This window comes from Mizuhopecten yessoensis, unplaced genomic scaffold (assembly GCF_002113885.1).
Source record: "Mizuhopecten yessoensis strain PY_sf001 unplaced genomic scaffold, ASM211388v2 scaffold8625, whole genome shotgun sequence".
NCBI classification, from domain to species: domain Eukaryota; kingdom Metazoa; phylum Mollusca; class Bivalvia; order Pectinida; family Pectinidae; genus Mizuhopecten; species Mizuhopecten yessoensis.
The window spans coordinates 101,912-114,424 of record NW_018407641.1 but is presented as its reverse complement, the minus strand read 5'-3'; the positions used below and the strand labels follow the sequence as shown (position 1 = coordinate 114,424).

At 36.9% G+C, this 12,513-nt stretch overlaps 1 protein-coding gene across 1 annotated transcript in view; it reads left to right on the top strand.

Annotated features, from left to right (window-relative positions):
• Positions 1–2,505: 2,505 nt before the first annotated feature.
• Positions 2,506–12,513, top strand: part of LOC110456288 (prostaglandin E2 receptor EP4 subtype-like) — a 56,710-nt gene continuing 46,702 nt past the window's right edge. The window contains exons 1-2 of the mRNA XM_021506927.1: positions 2,506–2,542; positions 2,634–2,995. The gene's annotated coding sequence lies outside the window, so the exon portion shown is untranslated. The remainder of the gene's footprint in view (positions 2,543–2,633; positions 2,996–12,513) is intronic.

Here is a 12,513-nt window from a genome sequence, read left to right as displayed (position 1 = left end):
ACAAATATATTGTGGACAAGTATTGACATACAAAATAGGCGAATGTTCTCACAAGAGGTTATCACCAGAACGGCACCTGACCGGTGAAGTGAAAGTGAAACCACAGACTAAAAACTGAAAAAATCCGACTCGGCTGCTTCGTGAACATTATGTTATTGACCACGAATAATGCTTTAGGTATTGCTTTTTTTCTATTTCAGGTGTGGGAATATAATATTAGAATAACACACATACCTCAAACAGTTCGTTTAATTCATGTTGTGTGAAATCGATGCTTAACAAAATTTCTATCGACAGCACTCGAGTGTTTACCAATGGCGAATAGACGGTACGAGTTATCGGCCTTGATATTGTATGACACCCGGTGAGGGCACTGCGAAATCGGTAACATATTTTCCCGCCACTGGGAGTCGGCGGTCCCTTTACTTTAGGTCTCTGGTATAACGAAACTCAGGACGGGACTACATGTATATAACGACCGTTATGTATAACGAAACTCCGGACGGGACTATATAACGACCGTTATGTACAACGAAACTCCGGACGGGACTAGATAACAACCGTTATGTATAACGACCGTTATGTATAACGAAACTGCGGACGGGACTATATAACGATCGTTATGACACATTTCTGCGTTGCTGTTGACAATTTAGGCGGCTATATTTCTCAAACACTGACTATACTCCACTATCGTCGTGTCACAGCCGTTACCCACTACAGCTAGACATTAGGAACAGAGAAATCCCACTAGTCATCATACTATAACTTAACAGTCAGAATTGCTTAATCCAATTCACGTTAAATTGAAATGTATTCACATGTATTTTAACCGTTGATAAACAATCTCGCTTTGTTTTTATTGAATCATGCAAACATTTTTATTTGGTACTGTTATCTAGAGGCACTGCAACACAAATGTAAATATTTTAAAATTTACACACATACAATGTAGTGTACATGTTTATATTGCCGTATTCTGCTCAGTGATGCTCAGTAAAGCCACGTCGTTACTTTTTGATTAGGTGCTTTCTTGATGTAAATAAAGGCTAAAAACAGCTGTCCCTTTCACCGTCGATTCAAGATTTTCCATTGTAGTCGGGAAATATATTTGTAATTCAGGTGAATTCAACCACATATCATATACCCATCTCTTAGTATTTTAAACTGACTTTAAAACGCTTCATTTAGCAAGGGAAAAACGCACGGTTTGTTCCTCAAAATATGTGTCAATATTTCTTCATTATAATATTTATTTATATACTATAAGTGTGAGCATGGCACAGCTGACACACACTGATTACATGTTAGCCAACGGCTATAGACTGGGTAATCCAATAACAGAAACGTATGTGTCGCTAGTGAAAATGCGTAAACTCATCAACACGTTTTCCATTTAAAATCAGTTTTATTGTAATAAATAAACAGGTGGATAACGATATCGCCTATTAAACAGTTTCCATGTGTACATCATTCTTCGTTTAAAAATAATTCACTGTGTTTGTTTGTTATTGAATAGTAGTTACTCAATGGTAATTTCACATGTGGCGTAACATCAATGAGATGAAACGTGTGTCCTGAACCAGACGGATGTGTAGTGTCGACGAGGTTAAGCGATACTGTGTTTTACTGAAAGATGTGAAGTAAATGCTAGGATATCCTTGTGCGCAATGATTTCGTGATCTGCGATGATAGTTTTTATACAATATGACGATTTCGGAGATTAACTGTGGTACTGGGCCTGTACACGGAGTTACAGGGAGTTGGAGGGAGTATTCTATCGGACATCTATTTTTATAAAGACTAGACTGTTATATGACGATTGCGAAACGATGTGATCCCAAACCATCTACAAATATAGATCTGAATGTAGAACATCGGGCAACGAACGTAAATGGATTACATTACCACATAAAAAGTATCTCTCTAACGAATGTAAATGGATTACATTACCACATAAAAAGTATCTCTCTAACGAATGATACAGACATACAAAGTTTGCAATGATATATATCGACTCTATTTAGGTGCTATTTAGTTAGGGTCTATTTAAAAAGGCTGAGTTGAAGAAGAAATATTTTCATTTGGATTTTAGCCAGCACGTGTTGGGCATATATCAGCGACGAAACGGTATTTACATGTTTTCTTCATTGATTAACAGGTTAACTGAAATTAGGTCGGCAATATAGTAGTATTATGGACTATAACTAGACCGTCAGTAAGTTATACATATATTGGTGAGCGCTGTTAATTAATTCTGTAAACGAGCACGTCTATCTATTAACTGCTTGTGGAAATACGATCTTTGTTTTTTCTGTGTAATTCAGACTTGTGTAATACTAGTACATTGAATTGGAAATCCAAACGGGAAGTAAGAACACATGTTATACACAGCGGTATACTTGATTATCGAGTTAAAAACTCTTAAAATATGATTCACAAACGTTTATAGAACACTTGATACGTTTATCCGTATGGTTATTATTTTAGGTCGTTGGATTATGTCGATGTGACATCAGCGGTTGTACGACTGCTGAGAAAGGTCTGGACAGAGACAGGGTCCCCGGGCCTCGCGTCAAACACGGGCGATGTGACATCGCCTCTCTCTCTCGGGATAACGACTGCTGGGAAAGGTCTGGATAGAGACAGGGTCCCCGGGCCTCGCGTCAAACACGGGCGATGGGACATCGCCTCTCTCTCTCGGGATAACGACTGCTGAGAAAGGTCTGGATAGAGACAGGGTCCCCCGGGCCTCGCGTCAAACACGGGCGATGTGACATCAGCGGTTGTACGACTGCTGAGAAAGGTCTGGATAGAGACAGGGTCCCCGGGCTGCTCGCGTCAAACACGGGCAATGATCAGCAATTATAAGCTGTACCTTCACAGTAACATATCGGGTCGTACACAGCATCTCGAGATCTGTGTTCCTCAGTGGGTATCATTCTCCTTGATGTAATACTACGAGCTGTAAAAGACGACACATGTACGCATTGAGGTGAGTATTGCCTGTTTTTGTCGTACTTCACTGGTAATCTGATACTAGCACCTGTATAACATTACACACTGGCCGTATCTTATGTAATCAAGGTCGAACGATTATAGTTTGGGATGTTGATTATGATACTAGCACCTGTATAACATTACGCACTGGCCGTATCTTACGTAATCAAGGTCGAACGATTATAGTTTGGGAGGTTGATTCTGATACTAGCACCCGTATAACATTACACACTGACCGTATCTTATGTAATCAAGGTGAACGATTATAGTTTGGGAGGTTGATTCTGATACTAGCACCTGTATAGCATTACACACTGGCCGTATCTTACGTAATCAAGGTCGAACGATTATAGTGTGGGAGGTTGATTCTGATACTAGCACCTGTATAACATTACACACTGGCCGTATCTTATGTAATCAAGGTGAACGATTATAGTTTGGGAGGTTGATTCTGATAATTCCAGCTTATTTATTTCAATTCAGCAGACCTGAAGGTCAAATAGGAGATCTAGAGGTCATAACATGTATCATACATTTAAGTTGATAGCAACAAATCACTAAGGTGAACACATCAGGACAAAAACATATGATTTGTTCGGTGATTTCGAAAATGTTGATAAAACAGTGACACAATGTCAACGTTCAATATTAATGGTTATATAACCTCTTATTAATATACCATTTGCAGGTATAATATCGCCTAAGAGAACAATTATCATGGTCACGTGACAAGAAACAACATAGGTTATACATAAAAATGGGAACTGACAACTTTATAAAGGAAACCAACCTTACGGATTATCAAACCGTCTATGGAGACAACTTGTCAATGAAGTTTGATAAATTCACAAATATTTATACGCCTTTGATAATATCAGCAACTTGTCAGTAAAAGCTGTCTGTATAAAACACCAATTTATCAATCTTATTTCGAAAGTTGTTATCACGAGACAGCTGCCGTCATCTTTAAACCTTTTATAAGTATATTTACTATCAGAAATGACCATGTTAGAAAGCTCATAAAGATTACATTGTTCACACAGTATTGTATTCAAGCTATGTCTTTACAACAGTTTTCAATTTTAAACACTTTTCAATTTTACACTTAAACGATTTTCCATGTTAAGAACGAATGATATTTAAACAAGATTACTTTTTATGTTAAGAGGAATGACAACATTTAGTTTGTGTATTAACTCGTCATATAAAACACCGACATTAAAAAACATGAGTGTGTATACCTGGGGGATATATTGAAGTTCACAAGTGGTGTTACAATTTATGATGATAGGATCATTTTTCATGTGATATGGGAGCATGACATTTCACATTCTGATAAAAGTGTCTGTGTTTAATGGACCGTGACACGCCAGTGACATTGATGGTAATTAATGACAATTGAAGATAGAATAATGACCAAGTCAAGGTTTGTTTCACCATAAAAATCACAGTATCTTACCTTTTCCCCATTGTTTTTCTATTTTCTGAGCCAATTATTTTATAGATATGTTTATATATACACCCCGTCCCCTTCTCAAACCATATGTATCAAATAATATCCTTAAAGGAATCGGTTGGCCCTGGAGTAGATCATTTCATTTTCGAGCATATGGATTCGAGTTTCATGTTGTTTGAGTTCCGGTCCCTGGTAACTGGTATTACGGCAGATATACCAAACATAAACTAAACCATGGTAACTGGTGTTAGGGCAGATATACCAAACATAAACTAAACCATGGTAACTGGTGTTAGGGCAGATATACCAAACATAAACTAAACCATGGTAACTGGTGTAAGGGCAGATATACCAAACATAAACTAAACCATGGAAACTGGTGTTAGTGCAGATTTACCAAATATAAACCAAACCATGGTAACTGGTGTTAGGGCAGATATACCAAACATAAACTAAACAATGGTAACTGGTGTTAGGGCAGATATACCAAACCTAAACTAAACCATGGTAACTGGTGTTAGGGCATATATACCAAACATAAACTAAACCATGGTAGCTGGTGTTAGGGCAGATATACCAAACATAAACTAAGCCACGGTAACTGGTGTTAGGGCAGATATACCAAACCTAAACTAAACCATGGTAACTGGTGTTAGGGCGGATATACCAAACATAAACTAAACCATGGTAACTGGTGTAAGGGCAGATATACCAAACATAAACTAAACCATGGTAACTTGTGTAAGGGCAGATATACCAAACATAAACTAAACCAGTTTGTACGTAGCTGTATGTTTAGTATGAAATGGTAGATATTTACCTCTGCTTGGTTTAAGTACCCGGAACTCCAATACCTGTACTTACTTCGATAGGTGTTAAGGGGACGTCGTAACCTAGATTTGTAGATCAAGTAGCTACCGATGATGACGAACATATCTCTTTTGGACCGGAGATGTTTGCCACAACAATGAAGGGTACTTATCGCTGGATTATTTTCACTTAAGTAATCAGTGGAATCTTTTGGTTAAATCCAGTAGCCAAACATAAAACGATTTATGGTTTGTCTAAATGATTTGTGGTTTGATGGTTTGTCTAAAGTCTGGTTAATTTAATTTTAATCGCCAAAACTCCGACTAGCAGAAGCTATTTTGACAGACAGTGAATGGTTTACTTTGATGTCTATTTACTGATGTCTACTTCTGACATTGCACGTGCATTGTTAGCTTTATGTAGTCGTCGCATACCTACTTCTCATAAGCAACTTGCAGTTTATATTCCATAAGTTCTCATAGTTGTCGGATGCCTTCTTCTCATTGTTAGTTTAATGGATAGTAGTGATCTGATCTCTTCTTTTCATATGGAGCGTGCATTGTTAGCTTAAATCAGGCGCCTAATGCCTTCTTCTCACATTAAACGCGCATCGTTAACTCCACGTAACCATCTTAAACTACACGTAGTATAGCTAGCACGTTCGCTAAAATGTACAAGGACAAAACGGTTCTAAAACGATGCTCTATACCATCGGGTCAAGTGGTCCCTTTACCTTCTTTAGTAAGCACTATTGCTTGAATTCAGGAAATGAATAGCAATATGCATAACAAAAAATATCTGCGACAGAGATGAATAAGCGATCAATTTTCGCTAATATAGAATTAGTGAACAGTATTTGGCAAATGTGTTTTTGTGATTTTTCCGAGTGAGCTGTAAATGTGATTGTTGGTGATAAGTTTTCCCCCGGTAATTTGCACTAATTTACTCGGTGATGAATGAGGAAATGTGTTTCGAGTACATTATAATCGGGTAATGATAGACATTATTTTATCCATAATGCTAAAATACATATGTAAGTATTCACCTAAAATCTAATGCATTGGATAGGGATTATTGTCTGTATCAAACTTGTATGTGTTAGGAAAGATTTTATTACATACTATTGCTATTTTCTATTGAAGAATAAAAGCCTAATCCAGCAAAATAACAAGAGGAATGACCGATATTATGCGTGGTTATATCGATGAGGTGGTGAGTGTGGGGTTGTTTTGACACAGAAGGGAGTGGTAGACATGTCTCTATTTATCTAGACATGTCTCTATTTATCTAGACATGTCTCTATCTATCTAGACATGTCTCTATCGAGGGCGTTGTAACTTTCAGACTGGTGAACATATTACTCGTTTATTGTATCCTAGATAAAAAGTACCACTTGTGAGGCGGTGTTGACACTTGTGAGACGGTGTTGACACTTGTGAGACACACTTGTGAGACGGTGTTGACACTTGTGAGGCACACTTGTGAGACGGTGTTGACACTTGTGAGACGGTGTTGACACTTGTGAGACGGTGTTGACACGTCTAGATGCAATTCAGTAGGACGAGTAGCGAGCAATTAAAACAAATAAAATCAGCCTATCGACAGAGGAGGGTGATCTTCCTCTCATTCTAACGCATCATCAAACATTTACTGCTTCGTCAATAGTTCTAAAACAAATTTATAACGTTATAGTAGATTTTTAGGCACCTCTCCCCCATTTTGCTGTACTTAAAGGTATGGTTCGGGACGTGTTAGAAATTGATTTTTTATGTTTTATATCCCTGATGAGTTCTAAATTAACGAATTTGCCATATGGTGAAGTAATCTACTTCGATTACTAACGATTGTTTTCCGTCACTTGTTGGTTTACTCTGCTGACGGATTATCAGTTCCCGAGGTTAGCCGTAACATTTTAGGTAGAATTCATGAAAAACTAGTTTGTGAATAAATAATCTGCTGTAGCTAAGCTTTGTAAATGTGTAGCGTTATAACGGGTTATGTAGCGTTATAACGGGTTATGTAGCGTCGTAACGGGTTTTATTATATGCAAGAAAATTTCTCGCAATCACATTGGTCGGATCTTATACACGTGACCAGTCCTCAAAAACTCATGTAGACTGGTTATCTAGAAATCGATATTCACCGGATATAGCCTATATAGAAATTCCCCGGAACCTGTCGTATCGCATGCGCAGTTAGACCGGAATGCGATCTGTCAGACGACATTAGACGATGGCTGCTGGCAAACGTTTCTCCTCCGTTACATCAGAAAATTACCAAAACTGTTCAAGGATAAAGATGCTGTTAACATAAAAAGGCCATTGAACACGCAGTGCATGTCCTCCATACTTATCTTAGGAAAAAGAACTTAGACGATGTCTTCGAAAGCTACTATGCTGAACTGTTGAATTCAAACATGGCTAAATTTTACACGGAGGCTCCCGTACAAAAATCAGAACCTTTATTTTTTTTATTTTTATTTTTTTATTGCTGAAGTATATAATAAAACAGTTATGGGCTTTTGTGTTGGTAAATGTGATGTGATATGAACCTGAAAAAGTGATATTGACATCGGCTTTGCCTCTGTCAATATCACTCTTTCAGGTTCATATCACATCATTTTCACCAGCACAAAAGTCCATAATTGTATAATGTAGCGTCGTAACGGGTTATGTAGCGTCGTAACGGGTTATGTAGCGTTGTAACGGGTTATGTAGCGTTGTAACGGGTTATGTAGCGTTATAACGGGTTACGTAGCGTCGTACAGTAACGGGTTATGTAGCGTTATAACGGGTTATGTAGCGTTATAACGGGTTATGTAGCGTCGTACAGTAACGGGTTATGTAGCGTTATAACGGGTTACGTAGCGCTGTAACGGGTTATGTAGCGTTATAACGGGTTATATAGCGTTATAACGGGTTACGTAGCGTTATAACGGGTTATGTAGCGTTATAACGGGTTACGTAGCGTTATAACGGGTTATGTAGCGTCGTACAGTAACGGGTTATGTAGCGTTATAGTGGGTTATGTAGCGTTATAACGGGTTTTGTAGCGTTATAACGGGTTATGTAGCGTTATAACGGGTTATGTAGCGGTGTAACGGGTTATGTAGCGTTATAATGGGTTATATAGCGTTATAACGGGTTATGTAGCGTTGTAACGGGTTATGTAGGTTTTTTTCTCTCTGTGCTGTTAAATATGTTAAATATATATCCGACACTCAAGACACAATGAAGTAGAAGTTATGGCCCTTTTACTACACACGACAAGGGTATCCTCCTTTCACACTGATGCATTGACAAATGAGTTTAAAGTTCCTGGTCTTGTGGCTTATAAAGGCAGCGAACGTTTCACTGGACTTACTATTAAAACAAGGATTATTAACAGGTGAAAACATTGTAACTAGTAGACAACAAATGTTGTAATTTTACTCTTTTTTTTTTTATAAATACACTAACTTTTGAATGAATATTGTCCTACCCATCCATTCCAGATAATAAACGAGCGGGCGAGAAAGCAAATGATGCCCTCGGTTGAGACGTACTCTAAATATAACGTCACTCTAACACAATTGGTACAATTTTGACAGTTTTTCAGTGATATTTAAAAAATCAGATCTTGTATCTGGAATATTTATTGATTCTTGACAAAGACTTCCCATGGTGGTTCATTTTTAGAAAAAAAGTTATGATTCTAAGTGATTAATTTTTGAAAATAGAACGCTGAACTTGCAGTCAGATTTCGTCCGTTTTTCGGCCATGACTAGTGTCCAAATTGGTACACCACATCACTGGATATGAATCATGTTTTTATTTCTTCTAGTTGATGTGCCGATTACAACAAAAGATTACTTTTATATTATCCGGTTATACTGACGAGAAATCTACATTTAAACTAAAAAATCCTCCAAATTTCGGCGACTTACGTCGTTTTTACTGGTTTTCTTATATGTTTACTTTGGAATCATCCTGTACTCTTAAAATGTTTCTGAAAATAAAAAAATTCAGTGAAAATGCTGATAAATATCTCTTTTTGCTATACTGTCAGAGAAAATGCTCAAACCTAATTTTAAAGTACTATTCGAACCATTTTATGACCGTGTACCAATTGTGGTAGCGTGACGTTATCCCTAAGTGAAACAGAATAACACAAAGAATCAGTATAACCAAACAAAACCTACAACATGTTGTAAAACATGTAGAAAATAATAAACCAATCGGTACTAATCTATCGACATTTCTGCTGTCCTCTACCCTTTCTACATCCTCTATACACCTTTCATCCTACGAAAAAACGTAACGTGAGGATGCTGTTTAATAGGAGTCAGGCTTTTCACTTCAAAGACCACTCTTTTGGTCTCCAGAAAACCGTGTAGTTATACGCTACATAAGTTCCGATCACCAATAAATAGAGAGTATTATTAGGTCTGACTATTCTTAAAAGAAGTTTTTGCATTTGTGAAAGACAATTTTACTCCCAATCCCTCACCCTAACAGTGAATGGTATGTAAAAGCAGAACGATGACGCGTGAAGTGTACTGGGAAGCGCTTTGCACTACCAACAAAACCTGTTTTATCTTTTTTAATCACGTTTTGTTTTTATCTGGGTTATTTTCACTTGTTTTGTCATTTCACGTGTTTATCGCCAATCTTAAACCGACCATTAACATCGCGAGTTACAGTCGAACGAACGTTATCATAGAAAGGAGGTAGCGAAATAAACAAAGTTGCACATGTAATGATTAAGTCAAAAATATCTTCATCGCTCATGCGTATGTAATAATTAAGATAAATATACATCTCAACAAGCAAAATAATTGATAAATTGAAAACAGTCGTGACATAACAATTGAGTATTTAACTTAAATAGATTACCCTTATGGAATAGATGTAATGTTTCTGACAAAACTGTAACGCAGGTTTCTAGCTGATTTTTAAGAGTTTACAGTTAATTGAATTTAAAGTCGTGTTTTTAATCTCGATGACGAAGGGTACGTAAGATAAATACGATCCCCTTTAACTACCGATGTATGTCGCAGTTTTAACCAAATTAAACTCTCGTCGGATATTATCTTTACGAGAGTTGCGACATACGCTTAATTACTCAAACGAGATCCGTCCATGCTGATACCTCCATCATGGCTACTGGTTTGTTTCGCATCTAATACCAATACAATCGAAGAGATATCCTGCACAACTATTCCTCATTATCAGCATGACGAGACGCGTGTTTAAATGTGATGAAATGAACCGTGTTTTAAAAGTTGCTGCACCAAACAGTACACCCTGAATGACAACATAGAAACGCACGCTACCAATTAACGTTGCCACGTGATATTAGCACAAATACTGGAATAATGACGACAAAATGCAAAATGTTATGTTTCAATAAAAAAGCATTGTTCATTTTATTAGTTTGTGTGCACCACGATAAGCCTTCGGTGAAGACATCTTTCTAGGATGCTTATTATTACATGTTTTTTTTCGTTAGCTTGTTTCAAATCTCAAAACACTATTCCGTCAACATGGTCAATAAAGACAAAATGAAGACGTATTAATGATGTCGGCAGGATCAAGCGCGATAGACTAAGGTAAAATAACCAAATCGAATCGTATATAAAATGGCATTAACTTAATGAAAAGGAAGAACACTTTCACATTAAATATGTACAGGAAAATTATATGGAAATTTTAAAGCATGAATTCACAGGTATATTCGTATGACCACCGAGTGCTGCCTTTAATCATCTGTGGTAGTTATATTTTACCCAGATGTTGAGAGACTGGTGAAAAGTCTGGCTAAGAGGAGTGAATGTTTTGTAGCAGATACATGCAATGTAATGCCAATACATGTTCTGCATTGACATAGTCACTCTGTAACGCCATTATTTATTCAAATTTGTTCATGTTTCGGAAAAGGTGTTATTGTATAAATTATATTCACTTCAGTAAGTCGATATTATTTTAACATACTACTTTGCCTTCTTTCCTATCTTAGCATTTGATAAGATGGAGTACATGGAAATCGGATAAGCGAAACCTCTCATCGATATAGTTGGAATAAAGAAGATGACTATTGAAACACTTTACTCGTAAATGAAAATTTGGTTACCGAGAAATACTTTACTTGGAGGCACGGTAGTGCAGTGGTAGGGCGCCGGGCTCGTGACCGAAGGGTTTCGGGTTCGAGTCACGGCACGGCACGGCACTGTGTTGTATCTTTGAGCAAGATACTTTATTGCACTTGTTCCAGTCTACTCAGCTTTTAATTAGTACGTGGTTAGGCAGTGCTAGAATTGCAGAATGCTAGCTGTGAGCGCCGAAATGGCAGCACCGGCTGTATGCTTCCCAGAGAGTTGAGAAAGATATTGGCTGGTTGCAAAAGCCCTATAACCACGGATAATAATTTGTGAACCGCACTGAGACGACCTACGCACTAGGTTGTGATAAAGCGGTATATAAGAACCTCAAATTATTATTATTATTATTACAAGCTCCTGAGAGCTTATGTTAACTATGACATATATTCAACGTAAAATAATGATTCTTATATTTTGTATTTTGAAGTAACATGCCACTATGCTTTTATCCGATAATTTTAAGATAAAAATAAACCACACACAAGCTTTTAATCACGAACTTTTCCTCGAATGCGCCTATGTATAATCTTCGGCACGATGAAGGACACAAGTTAAGGTATATTGTTGATGCCGACATGTACAAATGTATGTAAACTGTAAAACGAAAGTAGGTCTGCGCGATCGCAAACATTTAATGCTGATATTTTCGCATAAATGTAAGTTAGTACTTGATGTGATAGCAATGGATTAAACGAGTGTTACCTTGTGTTGTATTCTAGCACATCAGTGTCTCAATACATACGGTATTAATCTTTTAATATTCGATAAAAGTCTGTTTATTATTACTGTCCTGATTTTGTTGTGAGGTATTTCCGGGTCACGTTCTCGTATCAAGTGCGCTTCCGGTTATGTCATAAAATGCAATTTTTCAATTCACAAAATCTTGATATTTATTAATTAGAGATAGTTTAAAGAATAAACGAGTTAATAAAAACAATATCAATACATTGTAAATATTATTTTCTTGAATGTTTGCAGACGACGTTTGATCATAATCTCGAAGCTAGAACATTTAAAAAAAAAGAAAATGTGTTTTAACATTTGAAAGAAAAAAAGTTTGAAGGGGAAAAAAAACATTTGTTCTTTTATGAATTAATGAAAGTGATAC